The sequence below is a fragment of the Triticum dicoccoides genome, chromosome 6A (genome assembly GCF_002162155.2).
Source record: "Triticum dicoccoides isolate Atlit2015 ecotype Zavitan chromosome 6A, WEW_v2.0, whole genome shotgun sequence".
Taxonomy (NCBI): domain Eukaryota; kingdom Viridiplantae; phylum Streptophyta; class Magnoliopsida; order Poales; family Poaceae; genus Triticum; species Triticum dicoccoides.
In genome coordinates, this window is record NC_041390.1 from 503,532,928 (window position 1) to 503,539,054 (window position 6,127).

General features: G+C 41.0%; 1 long non-coding RNA gene across 6 annotated transcripts; it reads left to right on the forward strand.

Moving 5' to 3' along the window:
- The first annotated feature begins 313 nt into the window (after positions 1-313).
- LOC119317505 lies at positions 314-5,501 on the forward strand. 6 transcript variants are annotated; one of them, XR_005153654.1, is made up of 6 exons: positions 319-713; positions 1,825-2,094; positions 2,378-2,506; positions 3,032-3,118; positions 3,188-4,878; positions 5,085-5,501. It is a non-coding gene; the product is annotated as an uncharacterized LOC119317505 (long non-coding RNA). The 6 variants fall into 6 exon arrangements; XR_005153655.1 differs by lacking the exon at positions 3,032-3,118 and having other exon boundaries at positions 318-713; positions 3,119-4,878; XR_005153652.1 differs by having other exon boundaries at positions 3,032-4,878.
- Positions 5,502-6,127: the final 626 nt, after the last annotated feature.

Here is a 6,127-nt window from a genome sequence, read left to right on the forward strand (position 1 = left end):
ACCTAACTGTTGAACATGTCGCCTTTTAGTCGGCCAACACTCAACGCCATACAATATTGCGGGTCGAACTGCCGTCCTGTAGAACTTACCTTTTAGCTTTTGTGGCATTCTCTTGTCACAGAGAATGCTAGAAGCTTGGTGCCACTTCATCCATCCGGCTTTGGTTCGATGGTTCACAGCAACCATAACGAAATGTCCAACGACAAGAATACATCCCTTTAACAGTCGCTACAAGGGCGCTTCCTGGTGATGTCCACGTCGGACTAGCGTGAGACAAAAAAATTCGCTCAGTTGAGAAGAAAGATTCACATAACACCTCCCCCAGGACTGCTTTCTCTTCCTTGCTAAGCAAACCCCACCTCTTCCTCTTCAGCCTTTCTCAGGCACGCAACCTCCGCCGTCTCCGGATCGTTCTCCGGCATCCCTCCGCCGCCACTTCTCCTCCCCGTTCCTAGCCAAGCTCCGGCCCTCCGCCATCCCCTCCTCCTTGACCGCCTCTCTACTCCTCTGAAGATGGAACGCGGGCCAGCTGCTACGCCTGAGCTGGCACAAGGTCATCGGGCAGAGGAGGTCCAGCGCCGACGAGCCACTCACGCCCGTGTCTGAGGTCTCGGAGGCGCTGGAGTTGCCGGCCTTACTGAGATGGGTCGGCGGGGATGATGGTGTTGGGGTCAGGAGGGAAAGGCCACCGACGAGGATGGCGGCATGGCAGGGTAAATTCCTCTCCATCTCTCCACAGTGCTGTTTACAGATTTTCTCAAGCGGATGCGCTTCTGTGTGTCCATGTTGTTCCTTGCTAGCTATATGCCTATTTTTACACGTTCTTATGCTACTTTGCAAAGAAAAATCTGGGATTTTGGTCAATGGGGAACGATTAACATGTTCAGGATTCAGACACGAGCTCCTAAAATGTGCTTACAGTTTTTTCACTTTTCTCCATCCCTACAAATTGCAAGATGGATCAGTAGGTGTTCTCTGGAGTGAATTGCTAATCAAATCAGTAACGCTGGGGTAGTTCCCTTATAAAGCGCTAATTGGTAATTTAACCAATCGAACAATAATGAATCATGAGTAAGTCATGCATCATATGTTGCTTATACAAAGCTTTCTCCACTGATAACCTAAATGATTAGAGTTCATGCCTAACTTGTGAGGCCCAGATATTTAAGTAGACTGTAGAAGTCATTATAATTCTTTGGAAGTTCCAACTTGGAACTACTTATATCTTCGTTTCTATATTTGATTTCTTTTCTTATGAAAACATAGTTGCGATATTTGCAGTTCGGAAACAATGCACCCTGTTCAAGTACTCTTAGACATTAATGCACAGAACAGTTATGCAACAAGCCTTTTTGTATAAAGTTCAAATTATATACATTGCAGATTGCAAAGGGGGTTAGTTTTATCTTTTTGTTAATATAGACCTGCTTCAGTATTTTGCATGGTTATCCTGTAATTTATTTATTTTTTGAACAAACACTGGGGGGAGAGGGTCCCCACCTGAGTTATCCTGTAATTTATGGATCAGTATTTTCCATAAAGCTCCCCTTTGGACTATGGATTTATTCTGCTCCAGCTGTGTTGCATTAGTTTTCCAACAAAAAAGTTCTAAGATTTATCATATGTTTTCATGCTGATATTTTTTAAGTTGTCGATAGTCATACTTCATATGCTTTGATGAGGAATTCATTTAGCAAATGATCTTTTCATGTTGAAGTCGATATCCTCTGCAACTTAAAAGTATATTTGCATATGAATTATTTGATGTCACTATATGATCCTTTAGGTCCTTATCTGATTTATTTACATACCCTCCTCCTTTAGGGCTTGTTCGGTTAATCCTCTCCCCAAGAGGATTGGAGGGGATTGGCAAGGATTGGCTTGTATTTTGACTTACAAGAGGTTTAAATCCCCTTCAAACCCCTTCAATCCACTCGGATTCGCACCCAACCGAACAAGGCCTTAGGTGAATTGGAAGATGTTTTGACATGTTAAAATGGTGCATCCTGTGCTAGTTGACTGGTCAATCTTTTCATTTGTTGGGAGCTGAAAGTTGTATTTCCAAATTAACAGAGGGTGAACCGTGGTTCTCAGGTATGATGCAAAGCATTCCATGTTGTGTTTACTAATATCAGGTGCTCATTCACGTATGATTTTATTGATTATTGAAGAATAAACAGGTTATATAGTGTTTGCTTGGACTGTAAATTTTCTCTCTTATCATTTGTGAATTTTAGCAATTGTTTCTTATTGATCCGTCTTTTCTTCCCGGTAGGTGATATCAGAATTATCGAGTCCTGCCAATCACATGAGATCACTGATCTTATTTTGGTGCATGGTTAGCCTGATGGTTTGATTGTCTGTCATCTATCATTAGGTACAACTGCATACTTTGGTTTACTCAATGTGGTAAATGCCCATGTCTGTTTTATTCACGATGAGCAGATGCAGTATACAACATGAGACAACATTCTTGGCGGCAGCTCGTGGTCCCATTTTTTCGCAGGTAACACGACATGATGGTGTTCTACGGCCCATTTGGCATACTTTTTGTCTTCGCTTTCTTGGACGGTTATTCATTAGTCCAATGCTTGACATCAATGTGGATTCATTTAGGTGTAGATGTTGTAGGTTGCAGATACTAAATTTAGTCTAGGTGTAGATGTTGCAGGTTGCAGATACTAACTTTAGGATTCATTTAGTATCCAATGCTTTCATTTTCACACCGGTACTGAATTATTCTATACTAAATTTAGGATTTATTTTTCAGTTACACCATGTATTTGTTTTTTCACTTCCTGCCGGTGCTGAACTCTTTTGCTTGGCCATGAGAAGGGCAGTGGGTGAAAATGTTGGCTTAGAAATTTAGAACATCATTGAAGTGGTCAGGGGTCTGGTCGTGTTAAGTAAACACTGTACAGAGTCAGTCTGGCACTCCTGTACATCAAGAATTAGCTGAACCTTTCAGCAGTAGCACATTTATGTATATGAATTTGTGTTCGCATATGTTGACCCTCTTTTAATATTGTAGGACCTGCCAAATTTAGTTGCAAGTAAAGATGCAGATTTTTCATATGTTGATGCTGTTTTTTGTTGCTTGGCACATGTAACAACACAGGTTGGTAGCTTCATCATGCTTTTTCTGAGATTTTTTTCTATCAATTGCTAAACTTATGAAGGAATCCAGTTATATGCTCAGCTCTCAATTGGAAGATAAGATTTTGTATCGAACACACTTAGAGCAATGTCTGATGGCAAGTTTGTTATCAAGAAATTATTAAAGGCTTACCCCAACAATTGGAGATTGTTGGTCCCTCTGCGGTATGCTCTATACAAACACATGCTTTACCTATGTTGGTATCACCTCGGTTGCTATTGAACAACCAATCTTTCAGACTTACCATGCTCGTAGGATTTTCGATTGCGTGACATCAATGAGTATGCTGAGTGGTATGGCACTATGGCCATGCTCATAGGGCACTGAAACTTCAGGTGTTCTTGAGTACTATACCCTACAGACTTGTTAATATACCAGCCATTGGTTACACAAATTTTGAAGTTACTCAGTTCTAAAGTTCCAGTTTACTGAGATGTTTCATCAATTTCTTTGTACATTACCTTTGGAGCTTGGATTAGATTCCTGTGTAGCCTATGATGTCTTCTAGTCCTCTTGTGTCATTATGTTTGTTTGTTGTGAACTCATAAGAGGTTGTCTATGGTTTGACGGAGGTTCTTCGAGATGAAATAAGAGATGTGCGGCTTGTTGCCAACCCCCGCATCTATTCAGCCCCCTCTTGTTGCTCTAATTAAGGTGAAAATTAATAAAAGTTCTTAGTCTTCCCAGATCAAAGCAACAAGCATTTAGACTCAATAGCCCTCACTTGTGAACCATCTGTTTTTGTTTTTGTAATATCTTTTTTATTCTATCCAAAAAGAGGTTGTTATTCATGTTATTATTATTTATTAACCTGCATTCGATGGTTATGCAGTAAGACAGTAACATGCTTCTGTGAGCAAACGTTGATGTTTAGATCATGTACAACAGTGCATGTAAATATCATTTCTTTTATTTAGAATTCCACACACCCAATTCATATGAGAATATCTTGAGAAGATCAGTTCTGCCACTGCTGCTGTTGTAGAATGAATTGGATGAGCTCTTCCTTTAGTTGCTGCTACTTTTAGCCCTTATTTCCTTGAGAACATCTTCAAAGTATAGATAAGAAAATTACGTGGCTATAGAAGGATATATGTCATTCAATAAAACACCAAAGAAAAATAACTTTGAAATCTATATATTTTATTGACTGTGCACCTATTCCATCTACTAAATAACTTCTGTGAGGTAATCCTGATCAGAAGTTTTATACAACTTCTCTTCTTTGAAGCTTCTTTTCATTCCCGTGCTCTCCTCTTTTATATGAATTATGTAGGTGGACCTGTTAGGCCGTAATATTACCATGTGCTAAGATTTTGTTCCTCTGTGTTGGATTTGGTTACAAAATCAAGGGATAGAAAATATGAATATTCGTGTGCTGCCCACCAATGGAACATTTTGTTTTTTTACTGTGACTATTCTGTATTTTGTTTGCTTCGTCCAACAACGATGTTGACTGGACAAGAGGTAGGTTTTCCCTTTGTGTTTAGATTCTTATGTCTTTCCAGATGCTCTATTTTCAACCAATTGAATGATTATATTAGCCCTGCAGTTGTAATCAATCCCCGGGAAACGAGCAACTAGAGCAATCAATAATTCGTGACTACGTCTGCTTCATGCTCTACAGGGAGTCGGTGTTGCACGAGCTGAAGCTGCGAACACCTTCATATCCTGATCGTCTGAAAATCTTTCTTAGTTGCTACAGTACTCTATTTCATGAGGTACTATTAATTTTATCCGAACTTTTATAAATGGTTGGTGGTTGGTTCATTTATCCATCCATTAGGTTCTCTCACATTTTTTTTTGCTTCTGAATTTTTAAAAAAGTGTTCGTAGTATGTATGATGTCCATCTTATTGCTTCACCAAAATGTTTATTAGAACTCAAGTTGTTTTTGCTTACCGTGTCGTAATCTGGTGTTGAATAGGTTCCATATTGATTGATATTCAGCACCAATCTGCAAAGAACCAATAGGTGACACATCCTGAGTCCTTCGCCGTGGCGTGGACAAGACGCCCTGCCGGAGCAGGGTGTGGATGAGTTGGTGGCTCCGGTCACGCACACCGGCTGGTACTGCTCCGGCGAGCCACCGCTGCCGTTGCCTGTCTCAATCTCGCTTGGCATCAACTTTAGGCGAGGGCGCTGAACGCAGAGAAGGGAAGAAAAAACTATGGGCGCTCTTACTAGAGCTGTAATTATGCACATCCGAAAAGAAGCTAAGCTGCAGTGTGTCTGTACTGTGCTACAGACGAGATTCGTTTGTATTGCCTGTCATGCATTTCTCTTTACTTTTCACATGAAGTAGCAACATAATATGTTGATGAAAGAGCTCACCATTGTCATGTGTATGTGCTAACAAGAGGTGAACAAAGTAGTTGAATGGGCGAAGGCAACCTGGCACCGCAGAGTCACCACTCAGGTGGCGCCACCCGGTGGCGCCCCAACCACTAGTGCTGCACCAAGACTATCGTAAACTACAAGTGGAAGAACAGCCATATTGCCTAACCCTCAGAAGTACTGCACTTCCCCACAATCAATAGACAGAAAAGAAACACAGTTCCAAATAACAGGAACATGTCACAGAAATGGAACGGTGTACTATGAAATAACAGGAATACTCTGAAATATTGTAGAAACATGTCACATACATAGAACGGCGAATCAAAACAGTACAGGAAGGCATTGCTAATAAGTTCAAAATGGAACATCAAACAGTACTAGGGGTAAAAGGAGCAGACATCAAACTGCTTTAGTTAAAAGGCCACCACGGAGGCGCAGGACAAGATGAAGAGTGGATTCTTTTTGGATGTTATAATCTGCCAAGGTACGCCCATCCTCCAGTTGCTTCCCTGCAAAGATAAGCCTCTGCTGATCTGGAGGAATTCCCTCCTTGTCCTGGATCTTGGCCTTCACATTATCAATGGTGTCGGAGCTCTCCACCTCAAGAGTGATGGTCTTTCCAGTTAATGT